Source organism: Culex quinquefasciatus, chromosome 2 (genome assembly GCF_015732765.1).
Source record: "Culex quinquefasciatus strain JHB chromosome 2, VPISU_Cqui_1.0_pri_paternal, whole genome shotgun sequence".
In the NCBI taxonomy this organism is placed as follows: Eukaryota; Metazoa; Arthropoda; class Insecta; order Diptera; family Culicidae; genus Culex; species Culex quinquefasciatus.
In genome coordinates this window covers 169,832,989-169,853,405 of record NC_051862.1, presented here as the reverse complement: position 1 = coordinate 169,853,405, position 20,417 = coordinate 169,832,989, and the positions used below count along the sequence as shown (strand labels likewise).

The 20,417-nt window shown below is 35.5% G+C and overlaps 1 protein-coding gene across 1 annotated transcript in view; it reads right to left on the bottom strand.

Annotated features, from left to right (window-relative positions):
• LOC6031333 overlaps positions 1-20,417 on the bottom strand; it is a 143,729-nt gene that overhangs the window by 79,878 nt on the left and 43,434 nt on the right. Inside the window, exon 3 of the mRNA XM_038253325.1 lies at positions 1,727-1,794. The gene's annotated coding sequence lies outside the window, so the exon portion shown is untranslated. The remainder of the gene's footprint in view (positions 1-1,726; positions 1,795-20,417) is intronic.

Below are 20,417 nucleotides of genomic sequence, written 5' to 3'. Positions count from 1 at the left end.
ATAAATCAAACAATACAATATTTGGGACACGGCAAACCGAATGTTATCACGTGCCAATTTCGCTTCGACCTCAATCAGCGAACGACATTGACCTGTTTAATGGGCCATTTTTCTTGCCAAAACAAAGGGGCTCCGCAAGGGGGGCGCCCCGTTGCTTGTTGGGGTTGCCTTTTGCTATGGTCACACCAGTTTCGGGGTTGCCAAATCCGATGGAGAAACCCGGCGCGATAAAGAAAGAATGGTACTGTCCGTCCCAATAAACCAACTGAAACAAGAAGACCAAGAAAAAAAAAAAACGATCGTCAATTCAGGTCGTCCACTTGCCCAAACGAGAATATAATTGACCATTGAGTTAAAGAATGGGAAAACAAATTAATTACCGGCACCTGTGGGCCACGACGGCGAGACCTGTCAGCCTTAAGTTTACGATACCAATGGGTCAATTTGGCAAGATTTTTCCTCTCCTGAGAAGAAACGGCAATCGTCGTTGAGGTGCAATAAGCAGAGTATTAAACGTTTCGGTGCTGCGTCAAAGCCGTTGCTACGCTTATTTTCCACTGAAAACATTCGCTTTTCTTCAATTTTATGCCATGCCGCGGTGCCAAAGTGGACAACAATTGGTCCCGGTCGCCGAGGTCTGCAGTTTAGGGTAGTCGTACGAGAGCTCTTTAGCAATTTGTTTGCGTTATTGTTTCACGCGTCAAAAATTCACACCATGAACTGCCACTGCAAAGAGATTTCATCAATGTTAAGACAACTAAGTTGGTTGACAGAAAAGTTTGTGTAACGAAACGATTTTGAAGTTTTTGTAATTGTTTTAAAAAATAACACAGAAATAAAATCTCATTTGCAATTTTTTTTATCCAATCTAATTGAAGTGCAGCAAATCGCAAGAAAGCATCTTGAAAGAATTTGTGGTTAGATTACGCCCTAAACTTTTCTTAACATTATGTATGAAGGTATTTCCGAGAACCCTCGATATGTATTATACTTCTTGAAGTGGCCTGACCTACTGCATGAAACAAATTGTGTGAACGAACCCACATTTCACAAAATCAATATGGGAGGAAGGATACGTGGACATACCGTACCAAACACTCCTAGTTATTTATGTAAGGGTGGGTTGTTGGTAGGGGGGTCATTGGAACATTATTTCATAACTGCGACGTCGTCAGAATATCAGAGACTACCAAAGTGTTGAAAGTTGCATAACACATGGCACCTCTCTGCAGAATCAAGCCGTTGATCTTGTTTATGACATTGTTCCCAGCTCCAGCTGAATGAACGGCGACGACCATTTCCTTATCTATATCCCAAATGGCAGAGCAATCGCGGCACAATTCACCACGCGGTCAACCGCCAGCCAGCAACCACATCCAAAGGCGGCTTCGAACAAAGAAAGTGCATTACACTCTCAACTCAATTTGCTCAAAGTCATCGTCACAGTCACAGCAAATATTGACCGTTGTGGGCAGGTCTGGAACACAGTATAAAAAATTAAGGAAAAATGTGGGTGTGAATATTTTTTTAAACCTTTTTCAAACAAACAAATAATTTCAAGACTTTGAAGAATATTTGGTCCCAATAACCACTGTTTGTTCAGTGCCGACACTCCACATAACACAATTAGAGCTGCACTTTTCCGACTGCGCGCGCTCCGAGGTACTCAATTATGGTAACAAGAGCGATAAGGTTCAACCTGAAGTGTGTCTACCAAGACTCTTACCTCGAACTCGGGCTCTTCAAACAGGGACACGACCAAGTTGTTGCCGGTCGATGATCAGTGCATGATTTCTGCGAAAAATTAAACGAGAAAAAGTAAACAATTATTAGTTTTGATTATTACCTAACGCTTCGGTGAGTTATGCTGGAGGATCGTATCAAGATGTAAATATGGCGTTGAAGTACAGATCGAGTGATTAGTGGTGCAACATGATTTGCGAGGGGACTCAAGACCTGAATTAGTCTCTTACGATGCACATCATTTGAAATTTAATGATTTTACACACAGGTCAAACGAGGAAAAATTTCCCATTTACCAGTCTTGATACAAATTTCCACCAGGAAAAACTTTCTCTTAATTTCCATCAAACACACACACATAAACTCACTGGTGGCAGATTGTTAGTGGTAATGATGACGTCGCAGACACCCTCCCTTTCGTTGATTTGAGGTTAATTATGTAACAGTTGCGGTAATAAATGTACCACCAGATCGTATTCGTCACAGCCCTTGACTATTTGAACTGTATAGTGCGCACACCAGGCGTAGTAGTAGAGTGTGGTTTTGCATTGATTTTCTCATTAATGACACTCACCAGCACGGTGTGGTCAATGGAAGGTTGGTGGTGACACAGTGTGACGCCCCTAGCCGATTATTAGTAAATGGGTATCATTAGGCATCCACGGAGTCTAATTGCGGAAACATAAGTTTGCTTTACGAGTCACTCATCTGGAATAGACAGTGAGTAGCGAGTTGTTAATTAATTTAAACAGGGGAATTATAGTCTAAAATGTTCTTGCTTATGTCAACAATTAATGATAAATATTTGCAACGATAAAAATACTAAAAATTGATTAATTTTAAGCATTTGAATTAAAACTGAAATGCTGTGTAGTAAAAACTTTTTTCTTCACCATTTTCAAAATTATATCAGCATTCTTTTAAATCAAAATCTAAAATATTATTAAAAAATGTGCAAACCTAATATGTATTGCAAAATTATAAGATTCTTAAAATATGAAATACATTTAACAATTTGATTCAAATGATTCATAAATGAGAAATCAAAATGGTTGAAAACACTTTAAGTTATTTTCTGATCAAAATTCCAGAATTTATATCTTTTGATCAAGCTTTTGAGTGAAAAGTGGACAGCTTCTCAAGATACAGATTTTGCATAGATCCAAAGTAATTTTGCAAGGAAAATTTGATATTGAAATTACAAAATAATAAATATGCGCAACGTAGATAGAGAACTGTTCAGAAGGATTTAGGATATTGCCTCAGAAAAATTAAACAGTGATATAACACACGGTGTATTTTTTCGAGACCTCAATGATAAAAAATTCGGTATGTCTGATATTTGGCACCATGAAAGAAGGGCTCTTCCCCGTCATTTTGCGGTATATACCGAAATATTTCGTCGGGGGGTCTAGTGCAACTTTTTTTAAAGATTTTTCGATTTTATGGGATATTTGTTCAAAAGTCACAGAAAATCGGTGCATTCATGTTGATATCATTCAAACTTCTTATGAATATGCCTTGGGATTCTAACCAACTATATTTGACCAATATTTGACCTCCAATAAAAAAAAATTCGAACCAAATTTACCAGATTTCTAGCTTTCTTTGAAATAACCCCAACATCCAAGCTGGAAACCCCGATACGACCGAAAGCAAATCTTTTCTTTGTACAATTTGTCATGAAATAACAGTAACACATTTCCCAGATAGAGATTTGAGCATTAAACAATGCAAAACATAGATTATTTATTTAATAAGCTGTTTTTTACCTAATAGGTTCCGAAAATTATTTTTTCAATCCTCTGCCACATAACACCATTACATTTTAAAACATTTTAGAATCAATCACATTGTAGAAAACAGTTTTCTGAACAAGTGCCATAAAAAAGTATCACTTTTGGTTCAATATAAGCAGAGATATGCCCAATTTCCTGAAAAAAATAGTGCCTTTCTCCAAAATTTCTTAATTTAATTACCTTTCACACGATGGGCACTGCCTACTGAGTTTTGTAATGAATGCTTTAGAATAATTTCATTAATTTCGTCAAAACTTGTTATAATTTTTACGTTTTAATAACATATAATCATCATAAAAAATGTCTTAGTAGGCAGTGCCATCATATGAAAGGCAATTAAATTAAGAAAATTTTGGAGAAAGGCACTATTTATTTCAGGAAAATGGGCATATCTCTGCTTATATTGAACCAAAAGTGATACCTTTTTATGGAACTTGTTCAGAAAACTGTTTTCTACAATGTGATTGATTCTAAAATGTTTTAAAATGTAATGGTGTTATGTGGCAGAGGATTGAAAAAATAATTTTCGGAACCTATTGGGTAATAAACAGCTTATTAAATAAATAATCTATGTTTTGCATTGTTTAATGCTCAAATCTCTATCTGGGAAATGTGTTACTGTTATTTCATGACAAATTGTACAAAGAAAAGATTTGCTTTCGGTCGTATCGAGGGGGTTATTTCAAAGAAAGCTAGAAATCTGGTAAATTTGGTTCGAATTTTTTTTTATTGGAGGTCAAATATTGGTCAAATATAGTTGGTTAGAATCCCCAAGCATATTCATAAGAAGTTTGAATGATATCAACATGAATGCACCGATTTTCTGTGACTTTTTCGAACAAATATCCCATAAAATCGAAAAAAAATCTTCAAAAAAAAAAGTTGCACTAGACCCCCCGACGAAATATTTCGGTATATACCGCAAAATGACGGGAAAGAGCCCTTCTTTCACGGTGCCAAATATCAGACATACCGAATTTTTTATCATTAGTTTGTTCTAAAAAATACACCGTGAACAGATTAAATCAAGCATTTAGGAGAGTGTGAAATCTCATTTTGGTGAAATTTGGTATCCCGAATTAAATTTTCTACGATTTTCTAAATTTCCTTTCTAAAATTCTATAAGTCATTAAAAAAAAATCAAACTTGAATTTTTAAATTTTCAATCAATAATTTTTTATAGGTTCAGAGATATTTGGTAAAAATACTGGAATACCAGAAACCAAAATTTGGTATCCTGATAGAAAGTTTGCATCGATTTTAAATGTTTTAAAATGGTATATCAAAACATTATTAAGGGGTTACATACATGTAAATCGGCAAAAAATTCAGAGGTTGGTATGAGCACACACTTATACTTTTTTTAAATCTATTTTCGGGGCATATATACATTTTTATCTATTAACAAAACACATTTGAAGACATTTGGTTGTAGCATTACCGAGTTATAGCTATTTGAAGTTAGCAGTTTAAAAAAACGGGTGCCACGATATCTCAGCACTGCCTTGACCAAATCGGCTCAAAATTTTGACGAAGACTCGTTAAACCGGTCCCGTGTGCATGACGAAGGCCGATTTAAAAAATATATTTTTAAAAAAGATAAAAATATTTTTATGTTTTTCTTATAAAAAATCATTAGTTTTAGATTTTTTTATTTAAAAAAAAACAAAGTTTCATTTTGAGCTTTAGTCGTCTCTAACTCACTTTAATGAAGAAATTTCTTCATGATCCTTTCAGAAGTGATCGAAAATCTTCATTTTAGTGGATTTAATAAATTTTCTGTGATATGAAATTTTGTGATATTCTACATTTATGTAACCCCTTAATCACTTAAATCATATTAAATTTTCTTGCCGCAAATAATTTTCGAAACTCAGTTTAATTGTAGTATAATGCAAGTCCTGTGTAATAAATTTTTCATAGAAATATTCTTGGTTCATTTGGGATAATAATCATTTATCGATAAATGAAAAAAATAGTTTAAAATGAAAATTGTCTTATGAAAGTTAGCACTTCGAAATTTATGACTCTTTTGTTCCAAAGAGGTATCCTTGGTTTTGATTAAATAACGTAAAATGTGCAGTGAATCACACGAAAAACCTGAAATCCTTACTGCGATTGTGAAATAGTTATCGCAATCGTATTAATTTATGCATGGGTATTTCAATGGTTTCTAGAAAACCAAAACACATTGACAACTTGTTCACAATTTGCTCAACTCTGTTTATAGAATATTGTTTCAGCGAATTCGACGCGTCCTCAATGAGTCACATTCCCCTCGACGTCGTTCAGCAAATATTTGACCATCGTCGATTTCTTCGTATCCGCCGTATCGTCACTACAACTGGTGAGGTGACAAATTCCTTATATTATGATATTATCAAACATTAAGCGGTCCTGTAAACTTTTGAGTTAGCGTATGCAAATTTGTGCAATGAACTCGATTTCGGCAAAACATAAAAAAAAACAAAGTTTCTCCAAAACCTGTCACCGTGACATATCTGCGTTGCCTCTTGTATAAAGTCGTGTTTTACAGCGTGGTTATTTCTGTCTTTTTTTGCTTCACCCAACTCTCTTGGCTATGTTTTGCACACATAATCAGCGGCGGACGGTTCCTGCCTTCCCAAACTGGTTTTTATGGTGCGTTCCGCGCAATCTCGGTGTATTAAGTAATGAAAAATAAGTGTGATATCATCGTGGCTGGAATCCACCCGGCCCCGCGCACGGTCGGTGCCGCGTCCTTCTGGAAGAACCTCGCAAGCAAATGCAACGACCTAGCAGAGGTGAGATACTCTTGTTCTGGCAAGGCAGCAAGGTTCCACTTTCCGGAGCGTTCCATTCGTCGAACCTCGAGAGTGGCACACGTGACGCGTATACCTCGGCAGTAAAACTGGTTTTCTGCGCAGTCGGTGAGACCCCTTCTTGGGTAGTAGTAGTAGTCTGCAGAAGGAGGGGGCAGCAAGAACTGCAAGTTGGACCCAGGTTGGGGGTCACCAGCAAACGCGTCCCAGCATCATGCTGAAAGGCACTTATTGAGCCATCTTGAAGGGGAATGAGGTCTTCCTTACATTGTGTTTTAGGATATTTAAAAATTAAGGATAAAGAACATTCTTTTCTCCCTACTTTCTTCGCTTATAAATTTTCTATTGAGAGATATTCCATTACATTTTTTTCTCAATAACAATGGTTTTTGGATTCAAAAAGTTAAAAATTCGTCGTTGTCATGTTTTTGTTACAAACGCCATTCTGTGCAGCTCACAATACCTCACCTTTTGACCTTCACAGATCCCCAAAATTCTATTTCAATCCTGAGACATTTAATAAAAACCAAAAAACTCCGTGAATTGTTATCAGTTTCAATCTTTCGTGCTATTTCGACACACCCTGAACATTTCTGTAAGTGCGACAACTTGCCAAAGGGCTTTCAGCTCAGAACGCGTTTGACATACGTACATGCCAGACTACCGCAAACATTTTTAATTATAACTCGGGAATCCTGCAACCAAATTCAACAAAACTTCGAGACAATGCACAGAATGGTGAACCAAACGAAACGTGTTTGTTATTGTTTACATTACGTACTCTATTTTTGGTTAATTCAAAGTGATTTCAAAGCATTCTCCCAATCACAAAGACAAAAATCGGCGACCCTCGGGGAAGTGCTTTAGGACTCAGCCGACGACTCACATGCTCTGGAGCGGTTTATGTAGCATTAGTGGAGGTGCCAAAGCCGGTTTTTTGGCCAAACCCGTAAGCCCACAACACACACACACTCACATAAGCCGTCATCTTGGGGTCTCTTGGCTTTAAAGCCAACCGTAGGGGGCGTAGAACGAGAACAACCCCCGAGGGGAGATCAAATTAAGCTAAAACAAGTCATCGTGGCGCGACTCTGAATTGTCATGGGTAGTTGAGTCGAGTGTCATTGAGTGGCTGGCAGAAAAAAAAGAGCAATGACGATTGACCAAATATTGACGGATCATGCTGATACTTTGCGGGAATCAAACGAAGACATAATGGTCGCTTTTATGTTTTGCCAATAGAGAAGTTGGAGGAAGAGTTCATCGTATTCCTTCCAAATACGATCATGGAAGGTCACAGAACAATGACGGTTCTTTATTATTCTACATAAATTACAGTTCAGATAATTGTTGTCTTCCATGAAAAGAATAGTTTGGAGATTTTTTTCGCTCCAAGTCATAAATCAAGAAGAGACCAAGCTAATGTCTTTCCGATAAGCTAGAAACATTTGTCACGACCATTCATAAGTAGCTTCTAACGACAGCTAAAAGAGTCCAAAAGAAGAACAAAAAAAACTTGTCCGATTGATTCCCATTCATTATGATAATTCCAACCCACGGAGAGCACGGACATTCTGGTCCACACCGAACCACCTGTTGAATGTGCCTATTTGTTGCTAATAGACAGTCAGACGACTCCCACTGTTTTACGTCACCGACCAGACTAGCGGGACCAGAAAAAGTATGGTGTCCTGCCTGCCCCAAGAAGGAAGGGGGTCCGTCCGAGCCGGCTTATCTGGAACCAATTTTTCTTCACTTCTTAATGTTGACTTTCCTGGTTTGGTCGCGCGAATCTTACCGCGCGATGACTTCTACACAGGGGTGTTGGACGTTTCGTCGAATGCCGTTTTGTCGACGTCGGTTTATCTTTCTTTCTTGTATTCTTTAAATCTTGAACAGATCTTGAAACTTGAAATGATTCGATGAAATGACGCATTCAGCAAATGGTATCAATCGATGAAATTATTCGATCAAATGAGCTATTCGGTTATAAGACTAGTTTAACCTTCTAATATAATTTGGCACAAAAAACTATTCAGTGTAAATAGCTTTTTTGGTTAAATGGTGAAATGATCTTGTATGTGAAATGACCAATTCGACGGGATGTTCTGTTTGCTAAAAAGATGATTTCATTCAGCAAAGTGACCATTTTTTCGAAATGGCCTAAACTAGAGGTGGGCAAAATATGAGTGATCCGCTCAAAGAGTCGATTCATTAAAAAGAGCTAACGAACCATGGCTCACAAAAAAGAACCGTGGTTCTTTTTTAAACTCCAGTCTTTTGAATGAACCGTTTCAAAATATCATTTTCTAACCCATATTTTCGATTTCTTTATTTCCTTTGAAATTACTCGAAAAGTGATTAATTTTATAAACAAAATAAAAAAACTTATCATTACACAACTGAACATAAAGATGCATTCAAGGAATACTTGAACACAAATTTGAGTGATTCAAAATGCTTAGCTTGGAAAATTTTACCTAAACTTTGTAAAAAAGCCCATACGGTTTGGAAAAGAAACTTAATCAATTGCCCGATGAAACTTTTATAGACTTTATCGATTAAAATTAAATGCAGAAAAAAACAATTTTGTAAAATTAATACCAATTTTGAGTGCATACCTCATTCATTTATTCGAACGTTTAGATCAGAAATCTTGACATAGACCCTTTTGTTTTCAGGCGATTTTTTTTATAAAGTCCAAAAATAACTTATAAAAATCCAATAAAAAATCCTAATAATCAAATTTTGAAAAAGAGCGAAAGAGCCGTTAAATAGAACCGCTCATTTTAATGAGCGAGCGAAAATGAGCGGCACCTAAAAAATCGGTTTCGCCCACCTTTAGGCCCAAACTGATTCATTTGATAAATTTATGTTCGTTTTTGGATTTTTTTTTTGATGTTCGTTAACACTATCTTTTTGCAATTCCGTCGTGAAACTACGAAATCGGTCTTTTTTTCTTAATTTTAATTTTTGTATTTTTAATCCGGCTGAAACTTTTTTGGTGCCTTCGGTATGCCCAAAGAAGCCATTTAGCATCATTAGTTTGTCCATATAATGTTCCATACAAATTTGGCAGCTGTCCATACAAAAATGATGTATGAAAATTCAAAAATCTGTATCTTTGGAAGGAATTTTTTGATCGATTTGGTGTCTTCGGCAAAGCTGTAGGTATAGATAAGGGCTCACCCTGAAAAAAATGATACACGGTACATTTTTTGTGATTTTTAATTTAACTTTTTGTCACAAAAACTTTATTTGAAAAAAAAACCCATCAAATGCCAACTTTTCGGAAATTTCCAGAACGGGCAAAAAATCTTTGACCGAGTTATGATTTTTTGAATCAACACTGATTTTTTTCAAAAAATCGAAATATTGGTCCCAATATTTTCAACTTAATTTTCGATGTTAAATCAAATTTTTAATCAAAAAGTACTTTAGTGAAATTTTGATAAAGTGCACCGTTTTCAAGTTATAGCCATTTTTAGTTAACTTGTTGAAAAAAATTGCAGTCTTTAATTGTTTTTTTAAATCAAAAAAAAATAAAAATATTTTTAAAAAGCTGAAAAAGTTCTCTATATTTTGCTTTTTTGGACTTTGTTGATACGACCCTTAGTTGTTGAGATATTGCCATGCAAAGATTAAAAAACATGAAAATTGATATTTTCTAAGTCTCACCTAAACAACCCACAATTTTCTAATGTCGATGTCTCAGAAACTAATGGTTCGATTTTCAATGATAAAATATGAAGCAATCGTGATTTTTTTTTATCTTTTCGAACATTTTTTTTATTCAGACTAACATTTCAAAAGGGTCAAACATTCAATATTACGATCCACGATCCAATATTTAGATTTTTTGAAAAAAGCAGTATCGATTCAAAAATTCACAACTCAGTCAAAGATTTTTTGCCCGTTCTGGAAATTTCTGAAAATTTGGCATTTGATGTCTCCTAAAACATATTAGAAAAAAATAATTAAAAATAGTTTTTTTTTGCATATCAAGTTTTAGTGACAAAAAGTGAAATTAAAAATCATAAATTTTTTTTACCGTTTTTATTTATTTTTTTCAGTGTAGTCCTTATTCATACCAACGACTTTGCCGAAAACACCAAATCGATCAAAACATTTCTTCAAAAGAAACAGATTTTTGAATTTTCATACATCATTTTTGTATGGACAGCTGCCAAATTTGTTTGGAAAACTATATGGACAAACTAATTATGCAAAATGGCTTCTTTGGGCATACCGAAGGCACAAAAAAGTTTCAGCCGGATTAAAAAAAATACAAAAATTAAAATTAAAGAAAAAAAAACTGATTCTGTAGAGAATTGCTCTTAAGCAAAGTGACCTTTTTTGTCTTCTTTATGTAAGTTACACATTTAGATATTTTTTTATTTTTTTGGGTAAGATTCTCTTTTTTCACGACTTGTGCTAAAAAAATCAGCTTTTTGTAACTCAGACACTTAAATTTTTTTACCGAATTCGGTAATTTTTACCGATTTTTCAACTGCTTAACAGTTCGGTAAACTGAAAATTACCAAATTTGTTCAAATCTAATCGAAATTCGGTAAAGAAGTTTATTATTGATATCGATTTTCGGTAAAATTTTGTTCATTTTGACAAATGGGTTATCGATTAAAACATTACCGATTTTCAACTACAGAATTCGGTAATAAAATCTAAGTGTGTATTGATTCTTTGAAATAACTGATTCAGTAAAATGACTCATTCGAAGAAATTAAATATTCGAAAAATTCGGCATTCAGCAAAAAGATCAACTAGTTCAAATGTCAATCGAACAAAATGTTCTATTCGGTGAAAGGTTTCAGCAAAGTGACCCTTTTCGACCAAACGACCCAAACTCCTTTAACCCATACATTCTCAAAGGTACAGTAACTGCCTGCGGATTCATGCTTTCGCTCCTAAATGGCGACGCGAGTCGACGCGAGGAAGATGTCGATTATGGGGGCCATTGACCGCGCGAGGGGTCGTTGGTCCAGAACTCGCCGCCGGACATTTGGGGGCTTTTGTTTTGGATGCAAAAATTTAGACTGCTGCAGCAGCCAGTCGCAGTCGTCACCGTCTGGTTTTGGATGCGATGAAGATGTTCCAACAAGCGTCGGTCGCGGTTGTCGAACCGGGGACTGGTTCTGAAACGAAATCGAATCAACGGTCGAGCCCCAAACGGGTTTTGCGAAAAACAACAACCTGAACTTGCTGGCGGCCGGTCACAAAGCCAATTTGGATTTGGTTTGGGGATGTTTTTGTGAGACAGATTTGTTTGCAGTTTTTTTTTTTCGTTCAGTTTAATGGGTATTTTGTTCCGCGGGAGATTACTTAATTAGACATGGTGTTGTTTGGCATGTTAATCCGGTTTTCTGCTGAATGTAGTCTAATTGATGGACAGATGTCTAGCTTGTCTGCATAGATTGAACTATTTGTAAAGTAAATTTGATTATTCTAGTATCAATCAAACGCATTCATTTGAAACATATTCACAAAATCTTAAAGAAAGAATTTTTGCGATAACATTGATTGATTACCGGATTTGTTTTTTTCCTAGAATTGATAAGAGCCTAGCTTAAGCTTCAAGACACAAAACCAACGAAACGAGGTCAACCCAAACCAGATTTCTTTCGTTTGAAACCCTTCCACAAACCAGGACAGAACACCGATCGCGCGTGTCCAAACCCGGGATCACTCCGGAATGGGCTCACATTGCTCACGTCAGAATCCGATACGAGATACACGGGCACTGTAACCCGATACAAGCTACGCTACTTGTCAGCAGATTCAATCAACCCGAACGCGGTGTTCTGGCAAACAAGCCGACGGACTCAACAAATCAACAGCCAGGGAGGGGAATTCGGAACGCTGAAAGTTCCCCACAGAACTAGCCGCCGTCGCCAGCCCGGCTGAGTCAGCGCCCGGCTCAGAAACGGGGCACGTTCCATCAGTGTCAGCAGAAAGTCGTTAGCGTCGTCGTCACACGAGCTGTTGGTATTGTAATTGTTTTGTAGGAAGCACTTATAGCTGACGGCTCGTCTGTCAAGTCTGCGCCGAAGTTGGATTAGACGTGCCGAGTTAGCGTTTCGCGCTTGAAACAAGACTCCGCGTTGTGGCGGCTCAGCAGCTCCCCCTTTCGGGGGTGTCGTTGAGGTGCTGAGGCAGCGTAATAGACGCCTAAATAGCGCCTGACAATGAATGGCACACAGAACGGCGCTTTGTCAGTTCGATCGGCGGCCTGCGATGTCGCTAAGTGTCGTGCGATGTTTGATTACTTTCCTGCCAGCTGGATTTGGCTATGGGTTGTGTTGTGCGTTATAGTCGAAATTAGCAGCAGGGTTTCTGAAGAACTTACTATTTTTTCAATTGTCATTCGAAGATTACAAATTTTTGGAACCCCTGCCCTACACACACCCTACCCACAATTGAAGCACGCGGCCTCGATCGCGTCTTGGGGTGTCCACAACAAGACCATCGCAATAACTTGTCCCAAATCTCGACGAGCTGTTTGTGTTGCGTCACCAAAAACCGTTTTGTACAGTTACTTAGTGGGTACGTTAGATTAATTCCAGATTTTTACGCACCTATATTTGCTTTTCAAATTTTAGTCACGGCTGATTGATCTTGCTGGTCTGTTTGACTTTAAACTTCATCTCGTTCAAGCTGGCTGTCGTTAGCAGCACGTCACTTGATGTACCTCTATTAGTTTCGTTTAAAATTACACTGCCACTTGTCCGTCAGTCTATGAGCTCAAGTTTACTGCACAGATTCGCAAGATATCGATCCCACTACCCAGCTTAAACAAAGAGCAGTTTGTACCTCAACCCATCTGACACCTGATAGTTCATCAGACGAGCTTCTTCATCGGCCCAGGCACGTGTGTGATCAATCATACCACTTTTCTACCCCCAGTTTGTGGCGTCAAAGTCAAGTACACGCCGCTGAGATGGCTCGAAAAACTGGGGAGGAAATTGCACTTTTTTAAGCCAACACTTGTTTGGACCCTTACAAGGTATGATTACGACACGGCACGGGTATCATTTAGCCCGAAAGTTGTGACGTATTACCGGACCGGACACGCAACCACAAGAACCGGTAATTAATTGTCCCTGTTGGTGGTACGTGACGGGTGGAGCCCCCGCAGGAAGGTCGTTCGTTAACCTGGTTTACAGCTGTTGAGGGGAATAAGTGGACCCTTCAAGTGGTATGTTCCATACTGGCTGGACGGTACAGGTTTTTCCCTTATCTGTATCATTAATCCATTTATCATTTATGGATGTGATGCATTGTGGAGATGTTAACATGATACTATAGGCTTTGTAATAGTTCTACGAAAAGCAAAATTAGACTACGAAAATTTAAAAAATGCTTATTTCAGTATATTATTATATTATCGAAGCAGTTCAAAATCAAATTGTTTTCTATTTTAAACTTACTTCCTTTCGATTTCTGTTCAGCGAAGCGAAAGCTTGTTAGGATAGAGTTAATACCTTGTAAAACAAATTTTATATGCACCACTTAAAACAACAACGTTGTTACAAATTACTGTTTGAATATACATAATCGCTGTTGTTGTTTGCGAATGGAATTATGCACAACTTATTCAAGCTCAACAGTTTTAAATGGAGTGGCTTTCAGTTCTTGAGGAATTCATCAATACTCGATTCTACTATTTATCGTACTTTTAAAACATAACTGTACAGTTTTATGAATGATTTTTTTGTAATGTCGTTTTGAAAATACTTACTTATCCTGTCATTCTATAGTCCAATTTCACGCCCTTGGAATTTCCGGGATTTCCCGAAAAAAAACCCTAGCATATATTTCTGATTTTTTTGCCAGCAAAGCTTTGAAAATTTACGAAGAATAAATAATAATGAGAGAACCTAACTTAATTTAATTCAATCTACTGTTAATATTGTACAAATTTCTAAAAGATCAAAATCAAATCAATTTTTACATTTTTGTTTACCGTGATCAGAAACTTTATAGACTTGAATATTTATATTTTTCTCTTAAAGTTAAATAATTTTAACAAGCAGTCAAGCTTATTTCGACCATTACAGTTGCTGTTTGTTGCAAAATATTATTCAGAAGCAGGTTAAGAATAACTTTTGATAAATATCAAATTTCCCAGGAATTAACGGGATTTCCCGAGAAATTTGTTGATAGATTTAAAAAAATCAATTAAAAAAAATCAGTTAAATTTAAAAAAACACTGATTTTGAATTTTTATTTAAAATTTTCAAAAAAATATACTTTTCTAAAATTTTAAATGAAGAGCTATAATAGTGAATGTGTCTCATTCCCCAATAGGGCGTCCCAAAAAAATGAAAAATTGTCAAAACTCTGATGCTCACCCCTAGAATGATAGATTAGAATGTCAGGAACAACGTTTCCATACAACAAAAAATCCCAAAAATAGTTTACAACTCGCGCGCGGAGCTTCAATGAAAAAAGTGTCTTTTTTGAGTATTTTTCAGAAATGCGCATATCAAACGTACTAAAGTCATTCAAATTTGATCGCCTTTGGCTTCAAGACATAGTTTAATGTCCCCTGAACAAATTCTTGTACAGACATAGTCCATAAAAGCTTATGTTTGGGCATGGCTGGGCGTTTTAGGGAGAAAAATATGATTTTTTAGTGAAAAATTTCATAAATCACTTCGAGCACAAACGAGCCAAACATTTTTGCAACCAATACAAATGCATGCAGCTAGTAGGAAATTTCACGGAGAACAAATGTTCCTTTTTAAACATTTAATGTAAGTCCACGCAAAGCCGAGATATTTGCATTTTAATGTGCAAAAAGTGACGAATTTTCAAAAAATTTAGTATATAAGCGTTATTAGCGTAAAACATTGGCTACTATGATTACAAACGCAAAGGCATATATTTTTTATTTATTTTTTTGCTCGCTCAAAAATGATATTTTTCATAACATTTCATGCAAAAACATGAAATTTTCTCACAAAGTGCCGCAATTTTTTTGGCTCCTTTTTAGGAGTGACCTACGGAGTTTGATACGAGCATTTCTGAAAAATACTCGAAAAAGGCACTTTGTTCATTAAACAATAAATCGGAGCGTTTGGTACGGTATGTCCACGCATCCTTCCACCCCTGTTGATTCTGTGAAATGTGGTCCGTTCAAAGAATCCTCTCTGCGGTAAACACAACGCAGTAGGGCTGGCCGCTTTAATTTTTGCAATACATTTTTGGGTGTTTGCGGATGTACTCCAATTATTAATATTGACAAGAAAAGTGCTTGGGGCGTAATCTTATCACAAGACTTTCCAGCATGCTTTCATCGGACTAACTGCGTCTGTGTTAGATTAGATTAGATTAGAGATTAGAAAAAGGCACTTTGTTCATTGAAGCTTCGCGCGCGAATTGTAAACTATTTTTGGGAATTCTTTGTTGTATGGAAACGTTGTTCCTGACATTCTAATCTATCATTTTAGGGGTGAGCACCAGAGTTTCGACATTTTTTTATTTTTTTGGGACGCTCTATTCCCCAAACATGTTTTTGCTGAATTAGAATATTTCTTCTTTATTCTAATTATATTATGTTATAATAATTGTAATCTTGATCCGATGCTGCAAAGAATAAAAGCTACGGAGTAGGCTTCTTTTTGTTATTTTTCATAAAAAAGTTGTTTGAAACTTTTCGTTAGCCACAATTCATCACCTTCAATATTTTTTTCGTTTGAAGATCCCATTTCTCTTTGACTTTATCGCTTGCATTCGGAGATTTTGTTTCAAAATATGTTTGTAGAAAATTGGCAATGTTTAAATTATAAAATATCTGTTAAAATAATTCAAATTTTATAAGAACATTTTTTTTTGTCAAAGGTAATATGGACATTGAGCAATAATAAACTTTATTCATTTTTGTATATTTTGCCATTTTAGTACTTGAAAAATCTGCTCTGTTTTTCTTCTAAATTCCTAAAAACACGAAATAAACACATTCAAATAAATGTGCAACGCAAAACATTTCACATGAAGAAAACATTTTTTTTCCAGAAATTAAGCATCACCAGCTGACTGCAATAATCGACTTAAAAACATGTGTTTTCCACCCGTGTAAGCATTTTCTTCAGCTGGTTCAATTGCAAAGTTAAGCCCCCTTGCTCTGTTTTTCCTCTTTATGCTGATTGAAGCTTTTTTTTTTTCTCCCCTCCCTCTACCTCTCACCGATCATCGCGTGCAACCCCGATTTCTAACTCACCCTCCTTTCGCTACCCTTTTCCGCTTCGTAGTCGGTTACCAGCTGGGCTCCGCTCTAGTACCTGGTAGTACAATCCCCCCATCAGCAGGGAAGGGCCCACGTGAAATTTATAATAATTATTGCATGTTTAGTATAAATTTAATTTCGCTTTTGCGCTCGCTCGCCTTTGCTTGTCCGTTTCATGTTGCATTACTAAAGTTAGTACCTATATCGTTCGTTAGCTAGTCAGTGTTGTTGCCAACACGGTTAATGTGCTGTACCTCGAATCGGTGGCTATTCGAACTACTGCCGCTACACTACTTGCAAATTATTATTATTTTTAATCGTTCTTGCGAACGCCGCGTGGTGTTTTTACGCAATCGATTTCGTGTTTTGCTGCGTTTGGCGAGCCTCCGTTGGACGCCCAAGAAGCTCATTGATGGATTTAAATAGGCTGCAATGAAGGTTTTTCGTCGTCGTCGTCTTCGACTTGGGTCCAGACGGCTGGGTTGGACTGTGTGCAATGTGCAACCGGGCGTTAAATTGTTGCGGTAATTGATTTGCAGGCCTGCGTTTTGTACTACATTTGTAGTGCAGATATGTTGAACACATTTTTGACAAAGAAGGCGATGTTGTTGCGTTCTTCTTCTTATGATATTGTTGAATTGAAGGATACAATCCTCAAACAATTTCATCGTTAAAATAGTTTAATATTTTTTAGTAAGGCCGTTGCAAATATTTTTCAAAGTTTATGTCGCCCCCCCCTTCAAAATTGGTCTGAAAAATCAGGGGGCAAAAAAAATATTTTTCCAAAAAACTTCAAAATTTCCATGAAAATAGAAATCTAATCAACTGAAAACAAACTAAAATGCATTTTTCTGCATTGATAATCATATTTAGCTTGTTTGGGCTTGTTTAAAAATGTTTTGAATTATTATGAAATTCCAATGTACAGCACCGCAAAAATTTTATTTTTCGCAAAAAATATTTTTTTCGTGGATACTTACAAATATTGGAAACTAATGATGGCAAAACAACTGGACAGGTGTATAATGCATTTTAAAACACTTTTTTCATTAAAATGTTGAAACCATGGCTCATAATTTAAATTTTTATACTTTTTTTTTATTTTTTTGATCCCCCCCCCCCTCGACTTTGGTCGAGTCGAGGGACATAAACTTCAAAAAATATTTGCAAAGGCCTAATTCTGCGTTTTTTCAGGATTTCTTATTTTTAAGTTTTTGATGTGGATGATACTTTATCCACACAGTAAAAAATAATGTAAATTTGGAAGCTGTAATTTTTGAAGGTTGAATATTACCTCTTTTATGATTTAATTTTACCTCAATTTAGATTGAAAAAGTGACATTACACCAGAAAAGTGGTAAATTTACACATTTTCAGAGGTAAAATTACACCTTTTTTTCTGACATAAAAGATGTACCCCTTTCCAGATGTAGTATTACCATGATTTTTTTTTCTGTGCATGCATTTCCTAAGCCAAAAGAAACCATTTGTATTTTGGTCAGATTTAACTTTTCACAAAAATAGTTAACCACCTTTATATTTAATTTTTATTTACCTTTTTATTTAATTTTTTAACTATTTTTTTTATTTTCCCCTAATGTTTTTAAAATTACTTGACTTTTTTACCAGGGTATGCCGGTTTCAAGTGCACTGCCCATAATTGAAAATTCGGCTATTATGCCGAATCAAGTATTCCGAGAAAAACGCGTTCTTGTGTTTGTCATCAAATTTTCGCTACGGCAATTTCAAAGGGGAATGGGATATTAGCCGTTTGGTTTTTCGTATCGGCAGCCAAAACTAAACACTATTTTAGTGAAATTCAAGATTCAGGAGATGCGTTGGAACATCCTCTACAACCTGGTGCTAATATCTCGATTTTGACAAAAGTGGATATTAGCCGTTTTTACAATGGTGGGCAGTGCAGTAATTCTTAGTTTAACATTTTCGAAAAAAGTTCATGTTTTTTTTTGCAACAGACATCCCTGCAAAAAGCTGAGAAAATTTCCTAAAATTTTCTTTTTAAGTTGATCGAGATGCTGGGTAAAGAATATAGCCTATTAAAGTTTAAAATTTGTTTTTTTTTCTCGGTTACATCTAATTAGCCTCCATCATTGAAAAAAAGTTGTTTTTTTTTTTCAAAAAAAAAAAAACATAACTTTGGACCAGATTTTGTAGTATAATAAACTCTAGCACAAACGATGCCAGTTTAACCCTCTACAACACAGCCCCGCCTCTAGACGGGCTTCGATCTAAAAAAATCGCCAAAAATCATTTTTAAATCAATGCAATGTTTGATTGATTGATAAAAAAATAAAATTGGCATTGGGAAGAAGAAATCTTAAAATTTTAGAAAATTCTAGGGTTGGAAGATTGACGTGTTTTAAAAATTTAATTTTTTAGGGGTCAACTTTGGCTGTGTTTCTATTAACATTTTCTATAATTGAGGTAAAAAAAAAGTATGCAGTAATTTATGAAGTGTACCAGACTATGCATCTACGTAATTTTTTACAATTTAAATGATCAAGGTGCCATTCTATAACAGGAAATGTGAAAAACAATAAAAAAAAACTGAAAAAAACTGACTGCAAAATCATGAAAAATGAGAAAGGCACAATGTAATGATAGGAAGTGGTAGCATAGGCTAAATACTAACCAAAACAAACATAAACTAAACAAGATAAATGCAAATTAAAATACTAAAAATAAGTCAAGAAAAACATAAAACAAGAGAAGTTAAGTTTTTCCTAGAAAAAAGTTGCTCAAAATGATCTCCTGAAAACGGAAAAAAATTAAAAATTTCGAAAGAAAAATTTGGGCAGTAGAGGGTTAAGTCCTTTGAAGCATATCAAAAAATTTCGATGATTACTAAATTACATTTTTTTTCATACAGTTTTTAATAATTGAAAGTTAAATAAAAATATTTTTTGTCCACGTAACTAGTTTTATCTGAAAAGTTGTGATCATATCCTATAACTTTGCCAAAAGCACCAATTTGATCAGAAAATCTCTTCTTAAGATACAGATTTTCAAATAATCTCATGCCCATTTTGTATGACCGACCCGCAAAATTGTATAGATACTTGTATAGAAAACCTAAAGATGAGCAATTCTCTGAGATTTCGGTCATTCGATTTTTTTTGTATTTTTTAATCCGACTGAAACTTTTTTGGTGCCTTCGGTATGCCCAAAGAAGCCATTTTGCATCATTAGTTTGTCCATATAATTTTACATACAAATTTGGCAGCTGTCCATACAAAAATGATATGTGAAAATTCAAAAATCTGTATCTTATGAAGGAATTTTTTGATCGATTTGGTGTCTTCGGCAAAGTTGTAGGTATGGATATGGACTACACTGAAAAAAATTATACATGGTAAAAAAAATTTGGTGATTTTTTATTTAACTTTTTGTCACTAAAACTTGATTTGCAAAAAAACACTATTTTTAATTTTTTTTATTTTTTGATATGTTTTAGAGGACATAAAATGCCAACTTTTCAGAAATTTCAGAATGGGCAAAATCTTTGACCGAGTTATGATTTTTTGAATCAATACTGATTTTTTCAAAAAATCGAAATATTGGTCGCAAAAATTTTTCAACTTCATTTTTCGATTTAAAATTGAATTTGCAATCAAAAAGTACTCTAGTGAATTTTTGATAAAGTGCACCGTTTTCAAGTTATAACCATTTTTAGGAAACTTTTTTGAAAATAGTCGCAGTTTTTCATTTTTTAAAAATAGTGCCCATGTTTGCCCATCTTTGAAAAAAATATTTTTGAAAAGCTGAGAAAATTCTCTACATTTTGCTTTTTAGGACTTTGTTGATACG